This window comes from Triticum urartu, chromosome 7 (genome assembly GCF_003073215.2).
Source record: "Triticum urartu cultivar G1812 chromosome 7, Tu2.1, whole genome shotgun sequence".
In the NCBI taxonomy this organism is placed as follows: domain Eukaryota; kingdom Viridiplantae; phylum Streptophyta; class Magnoliopsida; order Poales; family Poaceae; genus Triticum; species Triticum urartu.
Window position 1 is genome coordinate 322,166,028 of NC_053028.1, and position 11,655 is coordinate 322,177,682.

An 11,655-nucleotide genomic window follows, 5' to 3' on the forward strand; every position below is an offset into this window, starting at 1 on the left:
ACCTCAAAGAAGTTCCTCGTAGTCGTAGAACAGGATAGCCACTGAGTCAAAGCTGGCTTGCTGCAGCCAAACCCGGCATTGCCTTCTTGATACTAATGCATGTATGATAGGATCTGATATAAGTCTTGCTGAGTACCTTTGTACTCACGTTTGCTTTATTTATGTTTTGCAAAGGAGACCTCAGTCTCACTAGTAGTACCTCATGGACTTCAACGAGTAGCTTGTTACCTCAACTACGATCTTGTACCCTTGGGTGGGTCTTGTAGATAGTCAGGCTTCTCAGCCTTTTTCATTTATAGTTGTCTGTACTCACACATGCATGTTATGCTTCTGTTGCTTGTATGCTATGAATGATGGATCATGTGACCCCTGTTTGTAATAAATGCTATGTGGCTCTTCTGGGCCTTTATCTATACTAGTTGACCCGTTGCGTCAAATGGCGCAGAGACCCGCTAAAGCCATGTTGTCGATGAAAATAGTTTCATTTTGCAAGGACCTTTACGATATCAATAGTAGAAAGCTCATTTTTAAACCATGGTATATTGGAAATATGGTTATCACGCTGCGAAATCCGAGTTTGAAAAAAATGTATAACATGTACAGACCAGCTAAGGAAGCATTGTTTTAGTTGAAAATATGGTTATCATGGACCCGTTGCGCGTGCCAAATCACGCTAAATCCATGTGCGTAATGAAAAAATATCCATGATTTAATCCTCTTTAATAAGAAACATGGTGAATTGTTGTCTACAATAATATGTATATCCGCATTTTAATTTGATAGCACAGACCCATTTGAAATCATGTATGCAAATGGCGCAGAGACCCACCAACACGTGTGCTTTGAAAAATAATCCATGTATCAATAGACTTGCTCATGGGCAGGCATGTATGCCAACTTAAACGCCCGTGTGTACATCTATCTATTTATTTTTGTACGTGGAGAAGAGTTGGGTAAATGTAGGCGAGTATAGGTTGATACTTCTAGCCTTTTTCAGTTGTTTTCGTCATCTTCAGTGGAGGAAATATCAATTACTCTTTGGGAGCTTTGCCTTTTCCATGCTCTAATGCACCTGCATTTTGGTTTGTTGTCTGAATGTTCAGAATTTATGCTTGAGCTCACTTGACGGATGGATGGTAAATTAATCTAGCTTTTGTGTTGCGGAAGAAAGACAGGGCGCAAGCTGTTTTAAGTTAGGTGAACATTGCACACCACCACAAGTTTGGTCACTTATGGTAACAAGTACTTAGGTTCACATTTAAAACGTCTTAGCAGGAACAGATGTCACTGAAGCAACTTGAAAATTATTCGATACAGCCAAAAATTTTGCAAAATCGGACACTTTCCAAGCAAAGAAGCGCCATTTCAGCAGAGGTTCTGAAGACTACATGTAACAGGAAGTGTTCCATCCTGCATTAGCAAGTAGGAGAAAATGTCAAGGGCTGAAAAAAGAAGAATGGGGTATTTAACTGTGAATCTGAATCGGAGAAGAGGCGAGTTGACTGCCATACAAAACTTCCTTCTCTAAGACTTGATATCTACAATCAACAACAACAACAAAGCCTTAAGTCTCAAACCAGTTGGGGTAAACTAGAGGTGAAACCCATAAAATCTCGCAACCAACTCATGGCTCTGGCATATGGATAGCAAGCTTCCACGCACCTCTGTCCATAGCTAGCTCTTTGGTGGTACTCCAATCCTTCAGGTCTTTCTTAACAGACTCCTCCCATGTCAAATTCGGTCTACCCCGCCCTCTCTTGACATTCTTCGCACGCTTTAGCCGTCCACTATGCACCGGAGCTTCTGGAGGCCTGCGCTGAATATGCCCAAACCATCTCAGACGATGTTGGATAAACTTCTCTTCAATTGATGCTACCCCAACTCTATCTCGTATATCATCATTCCGGGCTCGATCCTTCCTCGTGTGGCCACACATTCATCTCAACATACGCATCTCCGCCACACCTAACTGTTGAACATGTCGCCTTTTAGTCGGCCAACACTCAGCGCCATACAACATTGCGGGTCGAACCGTCGTCCTGTACAACTTGCCTTTTAGCTTTTGTGGCACTCTCTTGTCACAGAGAATGCCAGAAGCTTGGCGCCACTTCATCTATCCGGCTTTGATTCGATGGTTCACATCTTCATCAATACCCCCATCCTCCTGCAGTATTGACCCCAAATACCGAAAGGTGTCCTTCTGAGGTACCACCTGGCCATCAAGGCTAACCTCCTCCTCACACCTAGTAGTACCGAAACCGCACATCATGTACTCGGTTTTAGTTCTACTAAGCCTAAACCCTTTCGATTCCAAGGTTTGTCTCCATAACTCTAACTTCCTATTTACCCCCGTCCGACTATCATCAACTAGCACCACATCATCCGCAAAGAGCATACACCATGGGATATCTCCTTGTATATCCCTTGTGACCTCATCCATCACCAATGCAAAAGATAAGGGCTCAAAGCTGACCCCTGACGCAGTCCTATCTTAATCGGGAAGTTATCAGTGTCGACATCACTTGTTCGAACACTTGTCACAACATTATCGTACATGTCCTTGATGAGGGTAATGTACTTTGCTGGGACTTTGTGTTTCTCCAAGGCCCACCACATGACATTCCGCGGTATCTTACCATAGGCCTTCAAAAAGTCAATGAACACCATATGCAAGTCCTTCTTTTGCTCCCTATATCTCTCCATAAGTTGTCGTACCAAGAAAATGGCTTCCATGGTTAACCTCCCAGGCATGAAACCAAACTGATTTTTTGGTCACGCTTGTCATTCTTCTTAAGCGGTGCTCAATGACTCTCTCCCATAGCTTCATTGTATGGCTCATCAGCTTAATTCCACGATAATTAGTACAACTCTGAACATTCCCCTTGTTCTTGAAGATTGGTACTAATATACTCCGTCTCCATTCTTCTGGCATCTTGTTTGCCCGAAAAATGAGGTTGAAAAGCTTGGTTAGCCATACTATCGCTATGTCCCCGAGACCTTTCCACACCTCAATGGGGATACAATCAGGGCCCATCGCATTGCCTCCTTTCATCCTTTTTAAAGCCTCCTTGACCTCAGACTCCTGGATTCGCCACACAAAACGCATGCTGGTCTCATCAAAGGAGTCGTCCAGTTCAATGGTAGAACTCTCATTCTCCTCATTGAACAGCTTGTCGAAGTACTCCCGCCATCTATGCTTAATCTCCTCGTCCTTCACCAAGAGTTGGCCTGCTCCGTTCTTGATGCATTTGACTTGGCCAATATCCCTCGTCTTCCTCTCTCGGATCTTGGCCATCTTATAGATGTCCCTTTCACCTTCCTTCGTGCCTAGCCGTTGGTAGAGGTCCTCATATGCCCGACCCCTTGCTTCACCAACAGCTCGCTTTGCGGCCTTCTTCGCCATCTTGTACTTCTCTATGTTGTCTGCACTCCTATCCAGGTATAGGCGTTTGAAGCAATCTTTCTTCTCTTTAATCGCCTTCTGGACATCATCATTCCACCACCAGGTATCCTTATCTTCGCTTCTCCTTCCCCTGGACACTCCAAGCTCCTCCGAGGCCACCTTACGAATGCAAGTCGCCATCTTCGTCCACACATTGTTCGCATCTCCTCCTTCCTCCCAAGGGCCCTCCTTAATGCCCCTCTCCTTGAACGCTAGAGCTACCTCCCCCTTGAGCTTCCACCACTTCGTTCTAGCGACTTTGGCACGCTTATCCCGCTGGACACGAATCCGAAAGCGGAAGTCAGCAACCACCAGCTTATGCTAGGGTACAACACTCTCTCCAGGTATCACCTTACAGTCTAGGCACGCACGCCTATCTTCTCTTCTCGAGAGGATGAAATCAATCTGGCTAGAGTGTTGGCCACTACTAAAAGTCACCAGATGTGATTCTCTCTTTCTAAAGAGGGTGTTAGCTACAATCATGTTGTAGGCTAGGGCAAAGCTTAAGACATCTTCTCCTTCTTGATTCCTGATGCCATAGCCAAAGCCCCCGTGCGCCCCTTCAAAACCTGTGTTAGATGTGCCCACGTGGCCATTGAGGTCTCCTCCTATGAAGAGCTTCTCACCAATCGGTACTCCTAACCATGTCTTCCAGGCCTTCCCAGAACTCCCTCTTGGTGTTCTCATTGTGGCCTACTTGCGGGGCATATGCGCTGATAACATTGAGAACCAAGTCCTCAACTACCAGCTTGACTAGGATAATCCGGTCCCCACGTCTCTTTGACGTCTACCACTCCATACTTGAGGCTCTTGTTGATCAAGATGCCTACGCCATTTCTGTTTGCAGCCGTCCCTGTGTACCACAGCTTGAAGCCGGTATCCTCCACCTCCTTCGCCTTCTGTCCTCTCCATTTGGTTTCTTGGACGCAAAGGATATCAACACCTCTCCTCACCGCTGCATCAACTAGCTCCCGAAGCTTCCCTGTCAGAGACCCTACGTTCCAGCTACCTAAGCGAATCCTCCTAGGCTCGGCTAGCTTCCTTACCCTTCGCACTCGTCGAGTCAAATGCGAAGACCCTTGCCCATTTTCCACTACATCCGGGCGCCGATGTAGCGCGCCACTAAGGATGCGACGACCCGATCCTCACTCACTTGCCACCGTATCCGGATCAAGATACAGCGCGCCACCTTGGGGGTGACGGCCCGGCCCTTGCCCATTTTCCACCACACCCGGGTTCCGATGTAGCGCGTCGCTGAGAGGGTTACGCCCCAACGAAAATCTTTTGGGTTTCATCTCCATAAGAGTGGCTGAGTTTTTACGTTGGCTCGCCAAGCCTATCACAACCCTCCTCCTTTACCCGGGCTTGGGACCGGCTATGTTGAGACAACATAGGCGGAGTTCGATCCAGGAAAACTATAGTGAATACAATAGTAAAAAGTGTATGAAGAAGTCCCAAGAAAAAAATCAAAATCTTTCATACTTTTATTTTTTGCGGGGTAAAACCTTTCACATTACAATGTGCTGAAGATTTTCCCAACAATTAAATCAACCATATACGCAAGAGTCAATTGCCCATTCACTGGTCACCAAAGAACAACAATTTAAGGAGCATAAGTCGACTAATTACAACTGCAGATAAGTTGACTACAAACCTTCCTGGCTATTACTATAGTAAGCAATCGGCAACTCTAAGTACGGTAACAAAGCAAGTCTCCTGATTCTAATAACAACAGCACTAAGTTGTAAAGGCTTGTGTTACATCAATTTATCCCATTGTGCGCATGAAAAAATGAATTGCTAGATATATGTTTCCAATCAACTATCGTATGAATTCGTCAACTTTTATCTGGAGATTTTGAAGTAGCAAAGTATTCCCTCAACTTACAAAATTGGAAAGATCAAGGCTTTTGCTAAGCTGGGAGCATTCATATGACATGTTAGTCTTCAAAATTGATCTCTAACTAAAAAAGAGCTTGCTGAACTGAAAATCTGTACTACATGCACAACTTCTGTCAGGAAAGTGATAGTGGTTTAGAAGCCTGATCCGCTAGAGTATCATCACCGGAAATTTGATTGATCATCCAAGATGATTTAACCAGAACTGAAAGCAAACGATCTTATACATGAATACCTATATGGTTGTAATCAGAACTAAAACACACTATTTTAAACATGGGCGGGAAAGTATAAATGAGTGCAGTATTTGGGAGATTATGATGGTGTACTAAACATAAATATAACCAGTCAGCTTCTATAGGGAATGCAAATACTCATGGAATAAAAAAAATAGAGCACATCTTTGCAGAAATAAGGTACAGGTTTCCTTACCTGTAGGCAAAATGTAACATACTATTTTATTTCTTGCAGCCCTTAGCATCCTGTCAAAATTAATAAGAAGTCATGTCAGATGGTCTGTGAAAGCGGATACATGAATGGTGCTAACATGATATATTTTCTGCTTGCTAGCAAGTTATTAAGCAAGATCATCAAATATTTCTTTATAGACCACATGTGAGTTTTGCCACGTTTTCAGGAGAGTTATTTTCAAATTTGTAATCTGAGGACTGACCAAGAGATACTCACATCAGTCAAAATAGGAATCCTAGGCGCTAAATTTGAGATGTCCATGATTACTCCAACGTAGTAACCAACCCATACTCTGTAAACTGAGCTTTTTAAATACTTCAAAAAGAAGTATACATACAAGAATGTGTCTTCCATAGGTATGTTTACTTTTTCTAAAAGTGTATTCAAATGGGAGTAGTATGTAAAAAAGGTGAAGACTAATAATGTGGTATGCATATATCATAATTATTATGAATACACTGGTAGGTGTAAAAAAGGCTGAATTGAAATGGCCGCAAATTTCCTCCAGCCACGAATGTAGCCATACCCATGGTGTCCAAAGAGCACCTTCTGGTTCTTGGTGAATACCTTGCGCATGGTGGGGCACAACCACTCTAGAAGAGAGTGGCAGCTAGGCGAGGCAGATTAAGACCTGAGCGAGGGCTGCAAAGTGAAAGCCAGAGCAGAGTGGTGATTGTAGACTGATGATTATGAATAAAAACATACAAATCTAATAGATTTGAGATTTGTTATACTTATCCAATTTGTACATTTTGTAATATAATTCAGCACTAATGCCATTACACCATCTAGCATCATCTAGGATTTTAGCATCTCTAGCTCTAGTAGTCTAACAAAGCATAGAACTGAAAATAAACACTCAATTCAGGAAGTTTTTATGAACTGTACGCCACATAAGAAATGCCCTATGTGCTTGCAATCCGACAGCCATCTGATTTTCCATTCTTCCAACCACCGGCGCATCATTTTCACATAAAACTTGCACGCCCAGGCATTTTTTTGTACAACTACGAAATGAGCAGTAAATTAGGAATGTGTCGCCAATCAAAATGAAGTCCACTTCCCATAATGTTTGTAAAGAAATCAACATCATAAAGCTCTTGGACTACCTTCCATTCAAGCTGACCATGAAGTTTTGCTGCTGGAATCCTCTTTGGAGATGTAACAACCTGTAGAAAATAAATAACTTATATGACTGGCACAGCAAAAACATATCATCATGCAAAATATAGTTATGTACATTCAACAAGATATAGATGACAACATTCTATGAGAAGAAATCACACTGTCCTATAGAGCACAATCAAACTATTCCTAGTTCAGTTTAGTATAAAAGTACTAAATTACTAAAGGAGAGCTAGTTCTCACATAGGAATAAAATAAGATCAATCACACAGGGTCTGACATTCATATAGATACAAAAATATCTATGTAACATCACGACACTTGCAAGGTACTCCCTCCGTCCCAAAATAAGTGACTCAATTTTGTACTGAAGCTAGTACAAAGTTGAGTCACTTATTTTGGGACAGAGGGAGTAACTGTAAAGCATGCACATTCCACCCAAATCTGAGAACTTGTTGTAAATATGTTACAACATTCAACGAAGATTGCCTTTTTTGTCGGGCGCCTGTTCACGTAGGCCTCAAGTTTTGTGGGGCTCCTGTTCACGTTCTTGCTTGTTACTCCTTCTGAACCTGGAGCACCAAAGCCTGCAGCTATTTTTCCTCACACTAAATTAGGAACCACATAAAAACTATTTGCCAATTGTAGCACTCACTGATAGAAATGGTTAAGTAGAAAAATTCAAAACAAAAAACGGAACAACAAAAGGAAGCTCACCAAGCTAACTCCTAGTTGAGCTTCATGTTGTCGCACTGATGGATCACGTCCATTGTCCGGGGGGGCAATGGGAGATCTACATGTGGGGAAAGTATGTTGGCGCTCTCGCCATGACCTCAGACAATGCACATGGAACAAGTGCCCACAAAGCAGCTTCTTTGCTATTGTCGTCTCTTCACGACAGATAATACATGTAACATCACTCCTGAATCCATAAATATATCTAAATCATAAACAAGAACCATAGTTGAATAAACTGAAACAATGCCAGTGAAATTAAATAACTCACACATTAAGCTCATCTGCTGTAGCATCTGGAAAGCGTCCATTCATGGTGGAAGTTATCTTTCTGTGGTGCACATAATCTGAAACACGAATTTTGAAGTTGCGCAAGGTCTCATACAGCTCACGGATCAAGTGTAGTGGGACACCATGGTTCCTGATATGGTATAAAATCAGATATAGGGAAAGATCTTCATAAGAGAACCGACAGGAAGATATCTATGAAGAAGAGCATATATAAAGATAAGTGCGCAAGGTCACAGATAAGCTCCAAATAAAATGTATACACTGCCTTTTTCTCTCATTGACCTTCCGTTAGAAATAGCTTATTTTTAAAGCCAAACCTCAAACATCTAGCACAACAGGACACAATGTAAATTTTTAGAGGACGAATCATCACACCAACAAAATGTATACAGTTAGGCCAACAACATATACACATGCATAGTGGTGAATACACCTGATAAAAATATAAAGGCTGGGCACTGGATACCCTTATACCCATTGCTAACATGACCCACCATGCAAACGGTTACCAACAGAACTGAATATCAAGATAACCAGGGAAAACAAATTACTAACAGAACTATGTATGTTGTGCAGCTAATCAAACATCTCTCTAAAACAGACCAGTGAAGATAATTTGCTCACAGAATCATATATGCTTATGCAAGAAATGAAATATCTATATTAAATAAGCAGTGAAAAAACATTTATAAAGAACAGATCAAAGAAAGTAATTTCCTCCCAGAATCATGTATGTATGTATGTATGTATGTGCAACTAATTACACATCTGTATAAGCAATTACAGAAAAAAATGGTCCCAAAAGATTATCAACACTGGAGCACACACGAGAGAATAATTGGTGCAAGAAAAAGGCCATCGGGCTTCAATGCCAATCTACACTGCCATCAAAGGACAAACAATTAACATAGTTCAGATGTTTTAGTACCTGATAACTTAATGCTTCTAGTGTTTAAAATAAAAGACTTGCATGTTTTATTGCTCCAGGTACATCATTTGTCCAATGAAGCCCAAGGCAGCTTATTAAATCCTGGGAGCTTCAGAAATCAAGAGCCACATCAATAGAGGAGTAGACAATGCAAGATCACAATTTATCTTGTCCCTTATACTTTTAAATTTGACAATTAGCTGCTCAAACCTAAAATCTGTTGATCACTCAAGCATAAGAAAGCATACTACAAATTGACAGTAAAATGGGGGGCCAAATACATTAGTTTTCAAGGGAGCTGGAGAAAGTATGTGGATCCAGTGTAGTTTACTCTAATTATATGCAAATGAAACCAACAAAAACACTAAAAGTATATTTACTTTTCTTTGTTAGGAATCAACTAATAACTTTCACACATACTGCCCTCCTCTGAGCAGTTCTCCTTGAGCATTTTTATAAACAGTTAGTGCTCGCATTTGCATCCTCAAAGGAAAAATGAATGAGATGGTTGGGGACTCACCTGCGCACCTGAAGACCGTGAAGACGCGAGCTAATCGAGCACGCACCCAGGATGCGAGGTCATGCACTAGCTGCGGCTACCGTCACCCACCCGCTGAGGCCGCCGTCCGCTGCGCCACTAAACAAGCCGCCTACGGTGCTAGGTTCAAGACGCGAAGGACCGCGTCGAGCCAAGATGACTCCCTGGCTGGCATCCTCTCCTCTTGGGTTGAGCTCCTCCTCCCTCAGCTCCCTCGCGACGAGGTCTCCTCCTGCCCCGGCTTCCTCGCGACCTGAGCAGATGAGCACCTCGGGAGGCCATGGATTTCCTCGACAGGGACAACGGAGCTCCTGGGGCTGTGGCTGTGGTGAGTGAGGGAGAAGAGCGAACGGAGGAGAGAGAGGTGCGGCGGCTGCAGTGGAGCGAGGGAGGAGTGGGGGTGTGCCGGCAGAGGATTGGAGGCTAGGGTTCGTGCAGTGCGTGGTGTGTGCGCGGCGCGTGGGGCGAGCGGGTTGGGCAATTCTTTCGCACCCTAGTAAGCATGCACATGCAACGGACGTCTCAAACGTAAAACAGATGAATTCACATAATATAAAAAATAAACATTTTTAAAAATATAAATCAAATGGATACACAATGTTTGATGTCGCTCAAATTGTATTTTCAAAAGCGAGACATAATAGTGGTTATGTTGCTGCATAGAGTAATAGCAGAAAAATATTCTCATTTAAATAAAATCAGCAATTATTTATTAATGCTGTAATATAGACATGTAGTATAGTTTTCTCTTCGAGTGTAGCCAGGAAAAAAAAGTATAAACTGCCTTACGGTGCAATTATATTGTTCAAGATGCTTAATTCTCGAATCTTATTTTATTCTACTAATCTGCATAGCAAAATATATATTTGTACTAATTTGGATCAAATTATATATGTTTTTTGGTTGTGTGGACTGCCAAAATTATATAGCTATCTACTATGGATAATAATAAATAGAAGATGATATGTGACTACAACAACTTCTATATGAAATAAAGATGATTTACAAGAACTAATTGAAATGTAAAAGGGCTAAAAGAAATTCAATAATTATCATGATAGAAAATATTTATCCGGTTTTGTATATGTTTATGCGTTGGCAACCATACTAACTTACAATGATGTAAGACGTTTTGTACGTACAGAAACTGAAATGAGTTATGAAGAAAAATAAAGATGGAAGGAAAAGTATTCTAGAGTATTTGTCAAGCTTAACCTTATCAAACTTTCAGGTCAGCTTTTAAATTACAAAAAAATGATGAATCCTCAAATAAGAAAGAGCCAACAATTTGAAACATGCTACAAAACTAGTGAAGATAGAAAGCATTCATCCTCTTTTTCCTTGTCGTAAGGAGTAGCTTCAGCATACATTTGCAACAGTGTAATACCCGATCCGGAAAAAGTTGTTCATTATTATTATTGGAGGAAAGAGGCGCACAGACAAAGAAAGAGAGGCGGTGCAAATTTTTTTTAGAAAAGGAGGATGACCCCCGGCCTCTGCATCTGGGAGATGCATACGACCACTTTATTGATTATTCACGAGGACCTTACAAAGTATTACAACAAAATGCCTGAATCCGCCATCTTGGCAACATATGCCACTACTCCTATCCATATGATGAAGGGGTGCTACCTGGGCCAAATACCCGGTCTACTCACCTAAGCCTATCATCAAAAGCCAGAAGCCCCAGCCAAGCCACATACCGGGTCTGGGGCATAAACTGGTCTGACGCACTCACATGTGTCGTCGCCGCCATCTTCCACAGGTCCGTCTTCAGAGCAGATATTGAGGCTTCTACCTTGTCAGGCCACTCCGCCATCGACGCCACCTTGACGCCAGACAACTACCTCCACCTGCGCGAGTCCATCACCGCGTATCGGGCGCCGAGTCTCCACTGCACCACGCCGCCGAGATCCGCCGTCATCAATGTGAAGGATGAAGTACCGCTCCACCAAAAAAGGCGCCCGCTAGTCCCTCGAACCCGTGTACGCCTCCAAGAATGACGCCCCCAAGGAGGAAACGACACCCACCAACGCATCGCCGTCATCCGATCAACTGATCTAGGGTTTCCCCCGGAGGTAGCGGATAGAGGTCTAGAGCTTCTCCACGGCGATGCCTTCAAGAAGGTAATGACACCACAGGGTGCCACCAATGCCGGTCTTGGCATCAAGCCTAGCACAAGGTTTTTCACCCGGATCCGCTCGAAGAACCTTCATCACGTATGTGT

General features: G+C 42.7%; 1 pseudogene; it reads right to left on the minus strand.

The window, feature by feature from the left end:
• Window positions 1–1,186: 1,186 nt before the first annotated feature.
• On the minus strand, window positions 1,187–11,247 carry LOC125518815 (annotated as a pseudogene).
• Window positions 11,248–11,655: the final 408 nt, after the last annotated feature.